Source organism: Pectinophora gossypiella, chromosome 24, assembly GCF_024362695.1.
Source record: "Pectinophora gossypiella chromosome 24, ilPecGoss1.1, whole genome shotgun sequence".
Classification (NCBI taxonomy): domain Eukaryota; kingdom Metazoa; phylum Arthropoda; class Insecta; order Lepidoptera; family Gelechiidae; genus Pectinophora; species Pectinophora gossypiella.
Window position 1 is genome coordinate 5,974,155 of NC_065427.1, and position 13,725 is coordinate 5,987,879.

The 13,725-nt window shown below is 43.0% G+C and overlaps 1 protein-coding gene across 3 annotated transcripts in view; it reads right to left on the reverse strand.

The window, feature by feature from the left end:
• The window catches only part of LOC126377830 (uncharacterized), a 361,766-nt gene that overhangs the window by 134,210 nt on the left and 213,831 nt on the right, over window positions 1-13,725 (reverse strand). The gene's annotated exons all lie outside the window — the stretch shown is intronic.

The window sequence follows — 13,725 nt, forward strand, 5'->3', positions numbered from 1 at the left end:
TTGCAGAAAGGTTTTATTCCGAGAGATGGCGCTAAGCGATTCAAATAATTATTTTGTACCCTCCAAACGTTTATTTGGGAATTCCAGCTTTACAGGGCGGCCCGTTGATAAGATGATGAATTATAAATGAGGAGGAGCGCCTTCGATTTCTTTGAGTAAATACTGTTCACAAATAATTATGAAAATGGGACTCCGCAAACAAATACTTTGGGGTTTGGGGTATTGTCGGAAACGATGAATTCTTTAGGACCTCAAGATTTATTTTGTGACAAAATTATACTTTTTTTATTTTTTTGCTGGAATCCAAATCCGTTGTAGCCTTGTTAGGAGAACACGTGATTTACATCATAGTATCAGGCAATAATTATTTAAATAATTTCCTGTACCCAAAGGTTACCTGGAAGAAATTGCCGCATGAGCAATAAGGCCGCCTGTTGTGCTTTTCCGTATATGTTGTCTTTATCTCTGTATTTTGTATCCATCAATCAACTCGCTCCCTATTTAATAAGACTTAAACATAGCTGGCGAGAGTTTATATACTATAATTATATGAGATAAATGAGAATATATCATATGGTTTCAAGGCCAGAGTGAACAGGCACCTTTTGTGCGAGCTCCATCTTAGGCCTCATCAATGCCTTCGAGCAAGACTGGGGCCAAGAGCAAACCCATTAAAAGTAAAAAAAAAAATAAAAAAAAAATACACCTCTACCTACTCTACGCTTTGGGATATACAGGCGTAATACTATGCTACGGTTGTTTATTTATTAACTACGCTTAGACTTCGTTACGTAAAGCCACTGCACTAAAATTAACTTAAGAGTAACATAACTGAGTTACAATCTACGTTTTTCTGCGGGCTATTCGTAGTTGCTACGGCGTAGCATCTCCGTTACGGCACGTAGTCGCCGGATGTTTATTTTAGTTTCAGAATATCGATTTTTCGTTTAAAATGCGGTAAAATGCAGGTTCTTTTCGTATTTTTCGGATATTCATATTGTGATAATACAGTGATATAACATACACAATAAAATATATACTTAAAATCACGCCTGTAATTCGTAATAGGCTGGGCAGAGGCACAACTAATCAGAAAACTACTCGCTGCCACTTTTGATACAGCCCTTAGGTGAATATTACTAATAATTACAATGATATGAGTAATACATTATTTATAATAACAATAATTATAGGTACCGTTAGGGTAAAAATAATTATTATTATCTATTGATGACGACCTCAGTGGTTGAGCGTTGGGCTTACGATCCAGAGGTTCTGGGTTCGATTCCCGGTGGGAACATATCACAAAAATTACTTTGTGGTCTTGGTTTGGTTAGGTTAGACACTACAGGCTGATCACCTGATTGTCCGAAAGTAAGATGATCCGTGCTTCGGAAGGCACGTTAAGCCGTTGGTCCCGGTTACTACTTACTGATGTAAGTACGTAGTCGATAAATGAGCCATGTCAGGGGCCTTTGGCGGCTCAAACCTGACACCAGGGTTGATGAGGTTGGTACTCCGCTACAAAACCCACATGATAGAAGAAGAAGATTATCTATTAATTAGACAAGGTTACGTACGATCTACTCTGAACCGGCGTGCGTGTATAAAACGATTGATGAATGTGGAGGAAGCAAGAGAAGTGTCTCAGGATCGAAGCAAATGGAATTACATAGTCTCTATTTCTTGGCTATGCTTGGCTATCTCCTAAAGATCACTATTCGGATCTTTTGTTCATTAATGGCTTATTTCAAAGATCAATCGTTAAGGAGCGGAATATTTATGCTACGTTCCCCTGATTTGAAATGATTTTTTTTAAAGTCAAATTTTCATAGCCTTTTAGGACGTAGGTGCTCAATAAGATGGAATTTTGCGAAATTCAACCCCTGTGGGGATAAAAAGTGGTGGCAAAGTACGTATGAAACTTAGTTTTAAATTTAATACTAGACTTTATATGCATATACAATACTGACCTTACATTTTTTCATGCACGCTAAGAAATACTAGCCCGCCATCCCCTTTTTAATTTCGCGAACCAAACTCATTTTAATTTTTATTGTGCCTTACAAAGTGTGCAATTTCACCAATTTCCGTGCGGAATACTAAAAGTAGCTTTTCTAATTCAGCTGTGGGAGCAAGATGCAACGTTATGACGTCGCTATGACCTACTTCCCAAGACATCTTTAGCTGAATATATTTGTCGTACGTTTTTAAGACTTGTTACTCGTTTGTGACTTCGTATCAAAATACTTGAAATAAAACTCGAAATATATTTCGCTTCTACGCTGAAATGGGTTTTGTAGAGTCACGGGTTTGAATCCTCGCTCGGGGATTGGATAGAATAAATCACTAAACTCGACTTTTTGAGTTTGAATTCATGTTTGGATTATAGACAATTTAGTTACCTGGTTACCAACATTTGTGTCAAGTTAATGGCAATGGCGACCTCTACCTACTCCTTCTGGGATACAAGCGTGATGCTTCATTATGTTATGCTATGTCGTTGAACTGGCAGCGAACGGAAGACATGGAATGCGTTCAGCTGCTTATCACCCCGGACATGTCGTAAAAACCGCTGTGGAATTATGCAGTCTTGAAACAATTTATGTTGATAAATAAATCTCCCGGGACCGAAAAAAACGCTAGTCAATTGGGTTGGTCCAAGGGAAATCTAACACAACATAATATCCAAAGTAAGGTAGTCAGAGGTAGATCCATCGCAAGATGACTAAGTACCCACACCTCACCGAGCTTTCTGTTAGACCAACGTGAAAGGTGGTGAGCCGTATCGCCGTATATAATGGTCGAGTCAACCGTGAATCTGCACTTAAGATACATTAACATTTCAAGGACAGAACGTCTACGGACGTTCCGATTCCAAGGTGTCATACTACCTATTATGAACCATCAATGACTCATGGGCTCTGTCCGTGAAAGTGTTAATAACTCTGTGGTGCTAGTCTGGTACTGGGGTCTGAACCGGCGTTGAGAAGCAAGTCGATGAACCAAACACAAGATAAATTGATGAATTGATTCTGTAAACGATGGTTACGATTACTTACGATGGCTCTTGCAACCCTGGTAAGAACTCCAAGCGTGAATTGTGTGTGTTTGTAAAGACATCAAATTAAAAGATGATTTTAAACTCTCCCGCGGCTCAACTCTCCCGTATTTAATTATATTTCCTTATTCTTCTAACCTAGTATATAAGTTTTGTTATTAACACATTATGAGTCCTAGTAACTTGAATAAAGAATTTAATTGTAATTGTTGTAAAACAACAAAACGAAAATATGACATCAAACATTTAAAATTTAGAACGTGAAGTTCTATTTTCAAATAGCAGCACCTAATTGACCGAAGAACGATCGCGATTGGCAGACGCCCAGCGACCTCGCGGGGTCATACGGTCACCTTTCAAATATGGAACCGTTTACCGTTTTGGATTTTGTCCAGAAATGTACGTAATATCGCCTGCGTTTAGTTTTTGTTTTAGCTAAAAATAGAATAAAATTGCAGTTTGTTATCTTTTCATAGATACCAATGAGAAACCTGTTTTTAATACTCGTGAAGATAAAGCCTTTTTATTCCCTTTCTGCATATAATAACGAATAAATACTACGTGTGGAACGGTAACTCTCCCCCCCGCACCAGTTCGCATCGGACTTCCACCACCATTTACTTCACCCCCTCTGGAGACCGGGCTGCATCTTCTTCACGGAGATCCGCAGGACGCTGGGATTCCAGCGAGTCTACGAGATCTCCGAACTCCTCTGCATGCCCGGCATCAAGGTCGAGGCGTGGAGTGGAAGAAGAGGTGCAGCTCAATGCCACCGCTGCCAACAATTTAGACACAGCAGTCACAACTGCCACCGTCCTGCAGCCTGCGTCCGATGTGGCGAGAGCCACACGGCGAGTGAGTGTCCGCGGCCCCGGGACGACCCGGCCACCTGCTGCAACTGCGGGGGACCACACCCAGCAAACAGCCCCTCCTGCCCGGTGAAGATGCGTGAGCTGCGCAACACCAGGGCGGGCACCGCACCCTCGACTTGCACGAGAAGGCCGATGCCACCTCCAGTCTCCACCGTGGACCCCGGCAGTGAGCCAACTGCGCAGGGTTCGCTAATGGCCGCGGCAAATGGCCCAGACGGGCCTAAGCCGAGGCGCCCACGCAACCGCAGGCGAACGAACCCTGCCCCAACTGCCGCCCCCATAGACACGTTTGTGGAGGAACCTGTCTCGCCGCAGCCCTCAACAGCAACTACATCAGAGACAGCAGCCGCCGCCCCTCCCAAGGGGAAGAAGGCGAGGCCTCGAGCGGAGGCTCCCGCAGCTCCCTCCAGTGAGAAGCTGGAAGTCCTGGAGGAGACCATGCAGTTGCTGCACAACATCCTGGCCGCCATCCGTACGCAGACCGACCCAGTGCCCATCATCGTGGGAGGCCTGGCATCGTTGCTGGGCCAACTCACCGGTGGGCACTGAACACCAACACCGGACTGGACCGGGGCTGCCCACATCCACTACTCCTCGTCGAGTAGTTAGGATCGTGGCCACCCCCCGGGGGATGAGTTGACGCTTCCAGTGGCAGTGGAAGCAGCCCTCTCCCCCCCTCCAGCCCAACTGACACCAGCTGCCCCGGCGACGGAGCAGCTTCACCGGAATGACACCACCGCCAGCTGACGGGCGCTCACTGGGCCTCCCCCAACGGGGAACCACCCGGTGGGCTCGACCTCGCTGGTGGCACCACGGACAAGACCTACCATCGGGCTCACGAAGGGACGATCATCGCCCGCCGTGTCCCACCCTCGTGCCACGCCCGTTTTTGCGGGCGGCGAGTGCGACCACGCCAAGGGGGCATAGCCCCGAGGGCGTCTCCCCGTCGCGGGCGAAGCCTGACGCTTCACCCCCTCTGAGTCTTACTTAGTTTTAGCTGTAGACTAATTAGTAAGGGGGTAAGCGCGCGCTATGTCTGTCTCGCTCGCACTCACGCGGTAAAGTGGATTTTTGTATGGAGTATCCGGGGTGTGTTTTATAAGTCCTGCATTGTGTAAGTTTTTTTTCCCTACTGTTTTCGTACTGTTACTGTGGCGCATTCTAATAATAAATACTTTCTTTCTTTCATTGGTGTTCCGTACCACATTTCGATTATAACCACCAAGCCCCAACTCCTTGCGGCGTGAAGATTGCTCAAACTAGAGCACTAGCAACTCCCATATCATGTAATATTCTTATTAAACTTCTCAAACGTTACAAGCGGAATGAAACGCCCGCAAAAGCGACACTGTTTAATTACTGGTTGGAAAAGCATCTAACTAGAAGTTTTTACCGCATATGCCAATAACTACTTGGCCGGACAAATGGGGAGCGCTGACGGCCAATAGGTCTGAAGGTGCTCAGTTGGGCGTGAAGCTCGGCGCAGTGTCGTGTACCTAAGAGGATTATCTGAAAGAAATAATCGACCCTAGCGGGCGGATAGCATCAAGCGCTGAATGCGGGAAATCGTCGAGGTATCTAACTAGTAGTAAATTCAATGCTAAACTGCATATCATCCCCCTAGAATTATCCCGTTTTTCACAGGGTCAGCTTACCTAACCTGAAGATTTGACAGGTCCGGTTTTTTACAGAAGCGACCGCCTGTCTGACCGTCCAACCCGCGAAGGGAAAACCTGTCCAACACAGGTTAAGTCACATATGTCCGAAAATGCATTTCTCTCATGTGGGTTTCCTCACGATGACTTCCAACACCGCTGAGCACGTGATAATCGTTTATGATCCAAACATTTGAAAACAAATTTGACAAAAGTAAGATGATCCGTACTTCGGAACGTACGTTAAGCCGTTGGCCCCGGTTACTACTTACTGATGTAGGTGAATCATCGTTACATGAGCCTTGTCAGGGTCCTTTTCACAGCCCACATAAGAAAGAGAAGAACCGGGATTACACCTCGGGACCTCTGGATCGCGAGCTCAAAGCTCAACTTCTGGACCACGGACGCCGTTCTGATAGTGACTCCTCAATGTATAAACTTATCCTTTATCTAGGACGTCATTACGGCCTACCTAAGCGCTATAAGCGTAAAATATCAAAGTGTCACGAAGTAGTGTGTTGAATGCGCAAACTACGCGCATTACCGACAGCTCTTCATCCCGGCTGAGACAAATCTGCGAAGTTTCTGCGCCCCCGTTAGTGGCTAGAGAGGGGGCTATGGGAGCAATATCCGAAAGACAGTTTTGTACGAATCCGTTCCATCATTCAGCGCTATCGACCCAGTCATATATCATAAACAGCTTATATACGTCCCACTGCTAGGCACAGACCCCTTAATCAACCGGAGGAGGTAAGAGAGGGGGCTATGGGAGTAATATACGAAAGATAAGTTTTGTACGAATCCGTTCCGTCATTCAGCGCTTTCGACCCAGTCATATATCATAAACAGCTTATATACGTCCCACTGCTAGGCACAGACCCCTTAATCAACCGGAGGAGGTAAGAGAGGGGGCTATGGGAGTAATATACGAAAGATAAGTTTTGTACGAATCCGTTCCGTCATTCAGCGCTATCGACCCAGTCATCATATCATAAACAGCCTATATACGTCCCACTGCTAGGCACAGACCTCCCCTCAATCAACCGGAGGAGGTATGGAGCATACTTCACCACGCTGCTTCACTGCGGGTTGGTGGAGGTGTTTTTATGGTCGGGACAAACGGTTTTATCAGACAATCAGGTGATTCAAGCCTGAAAGTCCTTACCAAGCAATGGACAGTCTCACAAACTCGATTAATTATTTCAAATATAATCCTCATAGGCGACGCCCTGAGCCGAGGTTTGCACCGAACTGCGCACCCTCAGGCCTGTTGTCTTAAATTTTATCCGGTGACTGCCCTCAGCGCTCACCATTTGTCCGGCCAAGTAATTAAAACCATAATATTGGAAATTTGTAATAAATCACGTCGAAATAAAAAAAAAAGATCGTGTGTTGTCTGTCTTGATTGAATACACTGAGTCAACTGAATGAATATACGAATTTTCGGATATTTTTGTATAACATTTTTTACTTTCCCATCTCTAGTTAGAGAACTGAGTATAAATTGTGGATTCTGCATGGATATAAGGCTGAAGCGGGTTAGTTTAGGTCACGACGGTCGAATGAGTGAGATTTGCTAGCATTTATGTACCGATTTTTTTTTATGTTGTGTTTATTTACCCTTTCGAAGTGTTCTATTGGAGGTGAGAAAGTTATCTTTCGGTTTGGAGTCACACACACACATACACATAATTTCACGACTGTATCTCAATTAGGGTAGTCAAATATCCATCTCAAGATGAACTAAGTATTACTCATGCTTGACCAAGCTTTCTGTTAACGTGATAGTTGGTGAGTCGTATCGCCGTCTGTAATGGTCGAGCTAACTGTGTTGGTCTTCTTCTATAGTCTGGGTTGTGAGGTGGAATACCAACCTCATCAACCCTCGTATCAGGGTGTCGGGGTGTGTGAGAGATGGCGTGACGACTTTCACGCTTGCCGGAGGGACTGGCCGGAGTACGCACAGGACCGCGAAAATAGAAAGAGGAAGGGGAGGCCTTTGCCCAGCAGTGGGATCTCGTAGACTAGATTAGATTAGTGCTCAAACACATAACCTTCGTTTCTGCTTCGCCGCAGTCGGGTAATTAAGCCGGTATCCCTATAGAGGCGGACAGATGGTATTAACTACTTGGCCGGATAAATGGGGGAAGCCTTTGGTCCCGGCTACTATTTACCGACGTAAGTAAGTTGTTACATGAGCCATGTCAGGGGCCTTTGGCGGGTCAATAATAACCCTGACACCAGGGTTGATGGGGTTGGTAATCCACCTCACAACCCACACGATAGAAGAAGAAGAAGAATGGGGGAGTTGAGGGAACTCACCCGAGCGCAAACGGTACAAGCGAAGAAGAAAACTTAACATTTTAAATGCGAAACAAAAGCTTTTTCCACATGAATTATTTATTGAATAGTCACCAAGAAATACAAATGAAAATTCGCACTGAGAAAGTTGGAAAATTTAAAAACTCCATAGGCAGAGGGGAAACGAAAAAAAACATGGCGAAAATCTGATTACTCGTAATTACGGGACTTTTCGGTTCCGGCCGTGGAATTTACATATTTTGATAACACTTCGGACTTTGTATAAAGTTATTATTTGTTTAACTTTTTTACTCTTGACCACCCACGCCTTTAAGGCCTATGCAGACAGATACTCCACGAGGGTTGCGGGTCGAAAAGCGGAACTGTCATAATGTAGTTTCTGCTTCTATCGTGGTTTGTGAGGTGGATTACCAACCTCATCAACCCTGGTATCAGGGTTACTATTGAGCCGCCAAAGGCCCCTGACATGACTCATGTAACAACCACGTACTTTACATCAGTAAGTAGTAACCGGGCCTACGGCTTAACGTGCCTTCCGAAGCATGGATCGTCTTACTTTCGGATCAGCCTGTAATCTCCTAACCAAACTAGAGATCACAATGTGATTTTCGTGATATGTCCTTTGTGACATGTCGGGAATGTGGGTTTCCTCACGATGTTTTCCTTCACCGCTGAGCAGGACGCCTAGGAATCATCCTAGGCGTGCAATAAAGTGTATTTGTATTGTATCAACAATACAATACAAATACACTTTATTGCACGAAAATAAAAAGAAATAATTACAAAAAGTCTCAAAAAAGACAAAAAGATAAAAAAAAAAACATTGATGATGATAATGATAATGTTAGCTAAGTATATATTTATAACTTTATAGCTGCTCAGCTCATATTTATAAATAACTACATTCCATTATAACGGCCTTAGTGGTCCAATGGTTGAGAGTTGGGCTTACGATCTGGAGAACTGGGTTCGATTCCCGATGGGGACATTATCGAAATCACTTTGTGATACTGTCCTTTGTTTGGTAAGGAGATTACAGGCTTAAATCACCTGATTTTCTGAAAAATAAGTTGATTCCGTGCTTATTAGCCGTAAAAATACCTCCACCTACCGGCAGTGGAGCAGCGTGGTGGAGTATGCTCCATACCTCCTCCGGTTGATTGAGGGGAGGCCTGTGCCCAGCAGTGGGACGTATATAGGCAGTTTATGTATATGTATGGTATTAACTACTTGGCCGGATAAATGGGGGAAGCCTTTGGTCCCGGCTGCTATTTACCGACGTAAGTAAGTAGTTACATGAGCCATGTCAGCGGCCTTTGACGGCTCAATAATAACCCTGACATCAGGGTTGATGGGTGGATGGATGGCTGACAGCAGTGGGACATGTATAGGCTATTTTTGTGTGTATGTATGAGGTGGACATACCGACAAATAAAAAGACTACGTTTAAACTAATATTTGTGGTTAATTACTGATGCAAATGTGAACCGCCAACTCGTACACCACTTCTTTCGAGTGCCCTTCACACGTTGTCGGCCAAAAAACGTGAGCTCTCAAATTGCCGCTAAAAGAGTGTTTATTTTGCCTTTTATAGAACTTGGGACACGAAAACGAACGGTCACGAGTACTAATATGTTTACACTTTGAAGCCATGTCACATTAACTTTTATGACAAATTGAACCGTAAGTATCATCATCATCATCAGCCCATTAACGTCCCCACTGCTGGGGCACGGGCCTTCCCTGTGGATGGATAGGGAGATCGGGCCTTAAACCATCACGCGGGCCCAGTGCGGATTGATGGTTATTAACGACTGCTACTGCAGCCGGGACCAACGACTTAACGTGCCTTCCGAAGCACGGAGGAGCTCAAGATGAAAAAAAATTTTTTGTGGTCACCCATCCTATGACCGGCCTTTGCGAAAGTTGCTTAACTTCAACAATCGCAGACCGAGCGCGTTTACCGCTGCGCCACCGAGCTCCTCCAAAACCCGTAAACCGTAAGTCTCATCAAACGTCAAATATGATAGTGCGACAGGGTTCTAAAGTGGGTACATGATATTGCTCATGACTGTACACACATATATAAGATCACAAAGCTTTCTCGCAAATCATCATCTTCTTAGCATTATCCCGTTTTTCACAGGGTCCGCTTACCTAACCTGAAAATTTGACAGGTCCGGTTTTTTACAGGAGCGACTGCCTGTATGAAAACCAGCCCAATACAAGTAAGGACACATACCTCCGAAAATGCACTTTTTTAGGCCCGTGCTGGATTCGAACCTGCGACCTCAAAGTGAGAGGCACTCGTTCTACCAACTGGGCTACCACGGCTACGCGACATATTTCTCGTACAAAAAAAGAAAACACACAGTCTTTTTTTACACAATATTTAAGATAACAGGCCTGAGGGTGTCCAGCGCGACCCTCGGCTCATGGCGATGGTTTTAACCAGAGACTAATGAGAATATTCCTAAAATGGGAATGCTCCTGATGTAAAAACCCTTTAATAGTAAAGATGGCTGCTTTTCTTTTTTCAATTTGTTCTTTCTTGTACTCTGTTCCTATTTGCCTAAAGAGTATTAAAGCTCTTTAAATATAACTGTTGGGTCTTTTTACTGCCAGAAATGCTCCCAAAATTAGAACATTCCCGGAAATTGCACATTGCTTGTTCTAACGAGAAGTTCGGGAAGGTATGTAGCTGAACCAGACATACCTAATATTAGCTCCCAGTCCAAACTAAACATGATAACATTTACTGTTTAAGAAAAACTGTCTCAAACCTGGGAGGAAGCAAGAGAAGTGTGTCAGGATCGAAACAAATGGAATTCTATAGTCTCTGCTCACCCCGGTGGGAAATAGGCGTGAGTTTGTCAGTGTATGTCTCAAAGCAAAACCAGTTCGCAATTTACGACCAAAAGAAGAAATAGCTACAAAAAGCTTTGCAGCGCAAGTGTGTTTTCAAAGTTTAGCCATAAAGCAAGTTTTTCAGCTCCATTTCATCTGAATGATATAATTTGTATCTGTCCTAGATTTAAAACTAGACTGTCAGAGACCCAGAGTACTATTCCCTGATCTCATCTGTTTTCATATGAAGTTGGTATAAAAAGGAAATGAAACAGTTTTATACGCTCGTATGGTATTAAATGTTGACAATTACATTATAGATTGTCCGTTACAAGGTGGGTAGGTTTTGACTCTTAAGTCAAGCGTTCTGGTTACCATGACTTAATTCTTTTCCCCTGACGCCCTGAGTCGAGGTTCGCGCCCAACTGGGCACCCTCATGCCTGTTGTCTTAAATGTACCGGGTTAGAGACCTCAACGCTCCCCATTTGTCCGCCCAAATAGTTAATCTACAATAAGTCACGTCAAAAAATCAAAAAAGGCTACCACGACTCCGTTCTAACTATAACTATAGTTATATTTAATTAGAATTATAATTAACTATAATTATAATTAACTATAATTATAATTAACTATAATTATAATTAACTATAGTTTATAATCATCTATAATTATAATTAACTATAACTATAATTAACTATTTAATAGTTGGGAGAAGGTTTGGGTTGTGAGTCAATTGATGAAAAAAAAAAAAGCTTAATAACATCTCCTTGCATAATTATCATAAGGCCCCTCAACAGAGAGTGGGTTATAAAATGTGGCGGCTTCCAAACACCAGTTGTTGGTAACATCCAAGAAATTACATTTTTTTCTTTTTAATATATAAAATAATACATTTTCTTCTTCTACGATTGAATGAACGTAACGTGTAATTTTATGTGCCTAATTGATAATATTGATTGGCTTGCGTGGTCCAGTGGTTGAGCGTTGGGCTCACCCGGAGGTCCCGGGTTCGAATGCCTATGGGGAAATATCACAAAAATTACTTTGTGATCCCTAGTTTGGTTAGGACATTACAGGCTGATCACCTGATTGTCCGAAAGTAAGAAGGTCCGTGTTTCGGAAGGCACGTTAAGCCGTTGTCCCGGTTACTACTTACTGATGTAGGTAAATTAGTAGTGGTTACATGAGCCATGTCAGGGGCCTTTGGCGGCTCAATAATAACCCTGACACTAGGGTTGATGGGGTTGGTAATCCACCTCACAACCCACACGACAGAAGAACATTTTCCAAGCTTGTAGAAAAGATGATCCTTCAGACTTTTACAACCTTTTTACAAGACTTACTCCTAATTTAATATAAGCAATCACTTAAAATTCAACTAGTGGTTTGACTTGGAAATGGTTTTCACTCTAGTTAAAAAGTAGCTAAGTGTGAGTTGGAGTCGCGTTGTGATCTTCTTCTATCGTGTAGGTTGCGAGGTGGATTACTAACCCCTGACATGGCACTTACTTATTTCTAATAGAAATTTCTTTCAGTAGGCCTGTGAGAGTGAAAGATTAACAAGGAGAGGGCTAATATTATATTCAGGTTGAGAGAATCTGCAGTAGTTTTAGGCGAATGAGACGTTCGACAAAAAAATTGACGATTCAAAATGAAACAATGTTACCTAAGATATTTTTGAATTTGAATTAGGCTCGCCCCTACTACATGGGACATACACCTGCCTTCCCCTTAGAAGATACAGGCGTGATGCTGTATTTCATGTTATTATAAGAGTTCCAGGCTTTTCCTTGTAAGGTGGGGAACTCTAGAAAGAGTTAATTTTGATACCTACAGGGTTTTCCTTAAGAATTATTATGGCAAGCAGGGACGAGCACGATTACTGAACAGTGTCCCGGGAATTCCGTGACGCGCCGTGAAATTTGAGTCTGACAGAATTCTTGGAACTAGAGATTTGTTTCTAAGCGTATTTGATACTAGCTCTCCACCCGAGACTTCGGTTGATAAGTACTTATTCTATAGATCAGAGTTTATAAAACTTTTAAGGTAACGATAACGGGTAACGCACCAAATATTTCTTAACGTACATACATATATAAACTCAAGCCAATTTCCTACCGGGGTAAGCACATACTTCTTAAAGTAACGGCATACCCGTCAAATACTTGTTAAAGTAACGGATTACCCATCAAATACCTGTTAAAGTAACGGAATATCCGCCAAATACTTGATAAAGTAACGGAGTACCCACCAAATACCTGTTAAAGTAACGGAATACCCGCCAAATTCTTGATAAAGTAGCGGAATCCCCGCCAAATACTTGTTAAAGTAACGGGATACCCAATAAATACTTGTTAAACTAACGGAATACCCGTCAAATACTTGATAAAGTAACGGAATACCAGCCAAATACTTGTTAAACTAACGGAATACCCGTCAAATACTTGTTAAAGTAACGGGATACCCGCCAAATACTTGTTAAAGTAACGGGATACCCGCCAAATACTTGTTAAAGTAACGGGATACCCGCCAAATACTTGTTAAAGTAACGGGATACCCGCCAAATACTTGTTAAAGTAACGGGATACCCAATAAATACCTGTTAAAGTAACGGGATACCCGCCAAATACTTGTTAAAGTAACGGGATACCCACCAAATACCTGTTAAAGTAACGGATTACCCACCAAATACCTGTTAAAGTAACGGGATACCCGCCAAATACTTGTTAAAGTAACGGGATACCCGCCAAATACTTGTTAAAGTAACGGGATACCCAATAAATACCTGTTAAAGTAACGGAATATCCGCCAAATACTTGTTAAAGTAACGGCATACCCGCCAAATACTTGTTAAAGTAACGGGATACCCGCCAAATACTTGTTAAAGTAACGGAATACCCAATAAATACTTGTTAAAGTAACGGGATACCCAATAAATACTTGTTAAAGTAACGGATTACCCACGAA